The following is a 7,751-nucleotide window of genomic DNA, read 5'->3' as shown; positions in this document are numbered from 1 at the left end:
CCCCCCGCCAGATCCACATACCTTGCTCCAGAATGTCGCAGCCTAAGCTCGACCATGTATCTCGGGAAGGCCGACGAGCGTTCGACCAAGAAGGGGTTTATCATGGCCTCTCTAGCGGACGTTGCCGAGGTGGTCGCCATTCGCCCCGACTTGTCGATCCCAAAGAAACATGCCACCATGGAAGCCGGCGAAGACATTGATACGTTGCCATGTCGAAGGCTTCATGTTAGCGGGCTAGCGTATTATTGTATCTCGAGAAAGCTGGCTACGACATCTTGCTCGTCGACAGCGATGCCTTCACACGGGCCATGTCACAGGTTAAGTGGTCCATCCCCAACCCCTTTGGTTCAACCGCCATCGATCTCTTTGATGGCCCTACCGCTGATCTCTCCGCCAAGTGGTCAAGGATTTGCGATCCTTGTATGCCATCGACCCATTTTGTCCTTTCTGAAGGACACGTTCTACTGCGGCGGCTTGGGATCCTCAATTGCCAAGTCAGATCTCATCCACCACGACCACGAGGAGGGCACCCACAAAGGTTCTTCCAAGGTGAAACAGCCCATCTGAGACATCAGAGAGCGCACCATGGGTCTGTGCTCTTCCAACTGGAAGGATCCCATCCATGACATGTGAGGCAACATCCGATTAGCAAATCTTACCTTTTCTAACTTGCCAACCCGTACCCTTGGTTGTAGTAGCATTTGTCGTGCAGTGCTTTAACTGTGTCGTGTTTAATTATTTCAGTTATGCAAAAATGTATTGTTCAATAGGCTATGTGATGTTTAAGTATGAATTATCCAATTCAGTTTTACGAATTGCTATATTTGGTTGTTTATATTGAGTAGATGCCTTGTTTATCTGTATTTGGTTGTTAGGTTGGTTGCAGTTAGCATTTTTCCAGTTATCGAGAAGATGCCTTGTTTATATGTATTTGGTTCTTAGGTTGGTTGAAGTGAGCATTTGTCCAGTTATCAAGCAGATGCCTTATTTATTTGTATTTGGTTGTTAGGTTGGTTGTAGTGAGCATTTGTCCAGTTTTCAAGCAGATGCCTTGTTTATCTGTATTTTCTTGTTAGGTTAGCTGTAGTGTGCATTTGTCCAGTTTTCAAGCAGATGCCTTGTTTATCTGTATTTGCTTGTTAGGTTGGTTGCAGTGAGCATCATCCAGTTTTCAAGCATATGCCCTGTTTATCTGTATTTGCTTGTTAGGTTGGTTGCAGTGATGCTCTGTCCAGTTTTCAATCGCTATATTTGGTTGTTATACTGATCATTTATGCCTTGTTGATTTCAGTCATTCACAATGTGTTATTCATTATGTGCAAGTCAGAACTGTGTTGCTGGATTGCATCAATACCGGTTTGTTCATGCACTCAAGTATTACAACAAGCTAAGCAATTCAAGCATAATAATTGAACTAATATAATAAATATTTATTAAATGCTTAAATGCATGAAATAAACCATATTCAAATTGGAAAATCATAGTTATTGAAATGACACCATGCAAATATTTGTGTGGCTTGCCTTAGCACAGAGGAGGGTCACACTCCTGTTGGTTCTCCTCAAGGCAAGCTTCTCATTATGAAAATATTTAAAAACAACAAAATAAAATATCAAGAACCTTTCTTAAATTCACCAGAAATTCTAGACATCAAGGAAAAACCTCGAATGTGGTGTGATGCTAGAGTATTCCAGTACAAAACTAATGCAAAAAGAATCAACTCATTTGGACTTATAAATTAGGAGTTAGGGCCATCCAAAGTTTTTGGTCAAAATTTGAATTAAATTTGAATAAAAGAAAATCTAGGGGGTGACGTCGAAGGCGTATTTAGAGAATACGCCTCCACTCGTACCACTTCAGGCGCGAGTGAGAGGCTGACAGCGGGCCCCATGCGTCAGATCTGGGGAGAGAGAGAGAGAGGGAAACAGAGGAGGAGCGATGGTCGCTGGTGGGCACACAAGCGAGGAGGGCATGACAGCCAATTTGAGAGGGAGGGATGGCAAGAGGAGGCTCTGGCGCACCTGATCATACCCGTAGCATGGCAAACGGTGGTCGGAGCTGCTCGGAAACCTTGTCTCCAGCGGCGGCTGTGGGTGAGGTTCGCCGGAGATGAAGAAGACAATGAGGGCAGGTGGTTCCAAGGGCCCCAGAGTGGTCGGCTAGCTCCAGTGGTTCACCAGAGAGTCGTCGGAGAAGTGGGTCGAGCTTAGGGAGCACTGGAGAGGTTGGGTGGCAGGAGGGGATCACTAGTGAGCTCGGGTCGCAACGGTGGCCAGAGACCTGTCCGGACGGGCTGCGGCTACCTACGGGGTCGTGGGGGTTGGGTGAGTGCGGTGTGGTGCCGGAAACAGCAAGGGGGGCTCTATTTATAAACAGAGGGGAGGGGGTCTTGAGCTCCAACGGAGTTCTCTAGAGACGGTGCACGATGACCTGGAGCGTCAGTGAGAGAGGGGGGAAGTGGCCAGGGCTCACGCGGCCATTGTACGAGCTCGGGGACGTGCACAAGACGCACGGGAGGGCACAACATCGAGCACGGGGGCATTGTGCTCTTCTGGCGTAGCGCGCACGTGATCATTGCAGCGTCTGCAGCATCGGCGAGCGGCATCGAGGGTGCTGGGAGGTGCAACAAGGGTGCTAGGGGGGTGCAGCGAGGCTGGTGGCGCGGTGTCACTACTAGGGAAGACCCTATACACAGAATCTTAGCAGCAGCGCGGCTCAAGAAGGAGGGCTGCTGCTAATTTGTAGTAGCGCGGGAGTGGAAAACCCGCTACTTACAAGTGTTTAGCAGTAGCGTGCTCGGTGTAACCCACGCTGCTACAAATATCGACCGATAGTGCCCACCAAACTCCATTTAGCAGCAGCGCGGTGCCGCGAGCCGCGCTACTACTAAAGCTATAGTAGTAGCGCGGTTTTTCTCAGGACACTGCTGCTAATTTTCAAATTGGGCACACTTTTGGTCCCGGTTAGCAGTAGCGCTTGTAGCGAAAGCGCGCTGCTGCTACTTTCTTATCAGCAGCGCGTTTTACGTCCTGCGCTACTGCTAATCTTCACCAACCCACCACCTTTTCCCCACCCGTCCCCCCCTCCCGCTCCTCTCTTCCCTTTCCCCTACCGCCCACATCCTCGCACTCTCACTCTTCTTCTTCCTCAATACTTCTCCCCCATTACTCTCCCTCTTCTACCTACCTTTCTCTCTCTTCATTACTCCTACCTAACTACACCACCTCCATTAATGCATCTCCTTTCTCTTTTTCCTTCCCCCTCCACTAGTTGAAGTTGTCTCCTCCCAAATTAGGTAGCTAGGTAGATGTAGCATTTAGTTAAGTGACCTATTTGCCCCCTAACTAGATCTATCTTTGTGAAGAAGAGCTTTGTGCACTTTTGATCTCCCTACATCATCATCTCCACCGTGTGCTCGATCTCGAGATAGAGGTGATTAAATTTTCATGCTTTTGCAAAATGGAAATATGTTTATGTGTGTGTGATGTGTTTATGGAAATTGTGTGTGTGGCATGAGTTGACGCCAAATTGTGCTTTTGAGTTGCCTATGTTTTGCCGAAATGTCGATTTATTTCTGTTTTGGCGAATCCCGGGCAAACTCTAGATCTATATATGTCCTATTTGTAAGGAAGGTCATGCCGAATTTTTGTATGACTTTGATGCATGCATGCATTTTTATAATCAATTTGTTTATTATTACCGTGCAGAGTTGACGATGGTGAGTGGAACGATGGTGGACAGGTGGTTGCGGTCGGCGGTGCAGGACATGAAAGAAAATAACCGGACAGAGGTTTTATGTCCGTGTCGAAAATGCAAAGGAATAGTTTGGCTCGACCCCCATGACGATGGTCGTGTCGAAGTGCACCTGCTCATGACTGGTTTCATGGATGGCTATACTCGATGGATAATTGAAGATGAGGATGACAATGTTGAGGATGCCTACAGGGCAGGCAATGATGACACGGGGCAAGACGAAGAGATGGTCGATAATGGCGGCGGGGAAGAGGCCGGACATGGTGGCGGAGAAGGGGCCGGACATGGCGTAGGAGAAGGGGCCGGACATGGCGGCGTAGAGAACGACATGGACTCCACGCAGCAGAGTTCGTCGGTACTAAGTTCAATCGTGCGGGACCCTCATGTTCAAGCATTGCTTCGCAAGGAAATGAGTACTGAGAGAGCTGCTTCTAGAGAGGAGGCTAATCTGGAGCAACTGGTGGTAGACTCGAAGACTCCCTTGTATGATGGTTGCAATCCTGAGGTGACTCGCTTAAGTTTCACGCTCCAACTCCTGAAGATGAAGGCTAAAAACAAATGGACCGACACTAGCCTCGATGAGCATCTCAAGTACCTAAAGGATGTTCTTCCCGCGGGTAATCTATGTCCTACTAGTGTTGATGGGGCCAAGAAGATCATGTGCCCTCTTGATCTGCCACACGTTAGATACCATGCATGCATCAATGATTGCATAATTTATCGGAAGGAGCACGCGGAAAAAACAAGCTGTCCGATGTGCAATGCTTCTCGATACAAGAAGGCCAGGAAGAAATGTCCCCAGAAAGTTGTATGGTACTTACCGATCACTCCTCGTCTCCAGAGGTATTTTGTAGATCCCAAGGAAGCAAAGCTAATGCGCTGGCATGCGGAGAGGAAGAAGCCCGACGATGGAGATTATCCGAAGCGGAGACACGTCAAGGATGGAAGCCAGTGGAGAGCATTGAACATGTTCTATCGGTATTTCTAATGTGATGCAAGGAACATCGTGCTCCGCGCGTGTACCAATGGCATGTATCCGTTTGGCAACCAGAACACCAACCATAGCACATGGCCCGTGTTTGTATGGATGTACAACCTCCCCCCTGGTTGTGCATGAAATCGAAGTACATTCACATGAGCATGCTTATTCAAGGGCCGAAACAACCAGGAAATGATATTAATTTGTATCTGGGGCTACTTCAACAGGAGTTAGACACGTTATGGAAAACACCGGCCAAGACATGGGATGCCAGCAAAGGTGAGTATTTCAACATGAAAGTCGCGCTGATCACGACAGTGTAGGACTATCTCGGTTACGAATATGTGGCAGGCCAGGTGTGCCATGGATATTGCGGATGCACGCGGTGCATGGATGATACGACGTCTCAGCAGCTAACGTCAAGGAAAGATGGCGGGTCTGAGAAAATCGTGAACATGGGGCATCGAAGATGGATCGAACAGGACAACCCGTGGAGAAACCGTGGAGATCTATTCAATGGTCACTCTGAGCATCGAGGACCTCCACGTAAGCGGAGCGGTGCCGAAATCGATGAGTTGTTGAAAAACTGGAAGGGGTGCCCCGCACCGGGAAAGACGATGAGAAAGGCGCCGGAGCCGCTGCTGAAGGTATGGAAGATGAGGTCTATGTTCTGGGACTTGGAGTACTGGCACAAACTCGATACACCTCATTGCCTTGATCAAATGCATATCTGTAAGAATGTCCTTGAGAGCTTGCTCGCAACACTGATGAACATGCTGGATAAGACCAAGGATGGGCCGAAGGCAAGAAAAAAGACTTGCAAGATTTGAAAATCAGGTAAGACCTGCACATGCCGCCCCGTAAAATGTCAGACGAGACAGAGACAGAGATAGAGGCACGAGAGAAGAAGGGCAAGAAAATAAAGAAAGAGGATTATTTCCCCCCTTCTTGCTTCACCTTAAGTCAGGCTGAGATCGATCAATTCTTTAAGTGCCTTACCGGAGTCAAAGTTAGTTCCGGTTACTGTGGCAAGATAAGCAGATATCTAGACACGGACAAGAAAAGGTTCAGCGGGATGAAGTCCCATGACTGTCATGTTATGATTACACAGATACTACCTATTGCCCTTAGAGGGATAATGGACAAGCACGTCCGTGACATGCTTATTGGTCTCTGCAACTTTTTCGACGTCATCTCTCGAAAGTCGATCAGTGTGAAGCAGCTTCAAAGGCTACATGAAGAGATCGTTGTGATACTGAATGAGCTTGAGATGTACTTCCCGCCCGCGTTCTTTGACGTGATGGTGCATCTATGTGTCCATATTGTTGATGACATAATAGACCTGGGCCGTCATTCCTGCACTACATGATGCAGTTTGAGAGGATGAATGGTATCATCAAAGGATTCATTTGTAACATGTCCCGTCCGGATGGAAGCATCGTCCAGGGTTATGTGACACAAGAGTGCATCTCTTTCTATGAGAATTTTCTATATGGCGTAGACCAGCCGCCTGGTGTTAGTGTTGGTTTGCCAGTTAACAAGAACGATGGGAGGCTCGAAGGAGAAGGCCACTGCAACGGTCGCAGGGAACTGCACATGGCATACTCAGATCGACGCAGCGACTTTGACAGAGCAAACTTGGTAGTGCTACAACACCTAGACGAGGTAGATCCTTTCGTGGCACTGCACAAATAAATTATCACAAAGAAGTATCATGACCGGGGGGGTATGCAGGACAGACGCCAAAGTTAATAGAGAGGACAACTCCACTTTCCTGCATTGGTTCAAAGAGCATATTATTGCTAATCCCACGGAGGAGGGCTCTAAGGACGGATTGCTCATATACGCCTTAGCACATGGCCCCTCGCCCAACCTCGTAACCTATCAGGCATATTATATCAAGGGATACACGTTCTACACGGAGGCGAAAGATATGGGCAGTGATGATCAGAACTCAGGGGTGACGATGGAATGCATGACCGGCAGCGACAACGGCACAACTGAACGATTTATGGAAGGGTCGGGGAGATCTGGGAGCTTGACTACTCTGGGCTACACAACACAACAATGTTCCGTGTCATATGGGCTAAGAATGTTGAAAGACAAAACTGGATTTTCACTACCATGACTATACCCGACGCCAAGAGCGCTACCGTGAACGCTATCGCAAAAAACGAGCCATGGGTACATGCTAAGCACGTGACACAATGCTTCTTCATAACCGACCCACGCAATCCCAGCCGTGTTGTCGTGAGGAGAGGCAAAAGGAACATCATTGGAATGGATGGAGTCACCAACGAGGAAAACTATGATCAGTATGGCAACCCAATGAGGGAAGATGACGATGATGATGAAGTATACGTCAAAAGAAGAATCAATACTATATTACCTAAGAAAAATCATACTCCATGGAAAAGGCAAAGTCACAATGAGGGGCTCAATTATTCTTCGACGAACAAGAAGGGAAAGAAGCTGACTCAAAAACGAAAACGTCAACGCTGAGGAACCGTATGTTATCAGTTAAATGATGATATATATACATATATATATATATATATATGTTCCTATTTTGTATACATATTTAACCGTCAAATGATGCAATATATATCGCCTTCCCTTCGTTCACTGCTCTCGGGAAATAAAAGTGGGAGAAAATAAAGGAAAAGAAAAAGGAAAACTGGTTATAGTAGTTGCGGTTTACTGAAAAAGAGCTATAGTCAAGCTAGAAGTAGCGATTTCCTTATAAAACCGCTACAGCTAGTTAAGGTAGTAGCAGCATGTTTGGTCTAAAACGCTACAGCTAGTGAAGGTAGTAGCAACGCGTTTTGTCTAAACGCGCTACTGCTACTTCCACTTAACCCAAAATTCTCACTCTCCCTGCTTCATCCCGCCTCTTTGCCCCCCAAATCACCACTCTCTCTTCCCCCGTCGCACCACCGCGCCCCGGCGCTCGCCCCCGACCCCGGCGCTCGCCCTCGACCCGGCCCCGGCACTCACCCCCGACCCGGCCCTCGCCCCC

The sequence above is a fragment of the Triticum dicoccoides genome, chromosome 1B, assembly GCF_002162155.2.
Source record: "Triticum dicoccoides isolate Atlit2015 ecotype Zavitan chromosome 1B, WEW_v2.0, whole genome shotgun sequence".
In the NCBI taxonomy this organism is placed as follows: Eukaryota; Viridiplantae; Streptophyta; class Magnoliopsida; order Poales; family Poaceae; genus Triticum; species Triticum dicoccoides.
The sequence above is the reverse complement of the archived record's forward strand: the minus strand, read 5'-3'. Positions refer to the sequence as shown.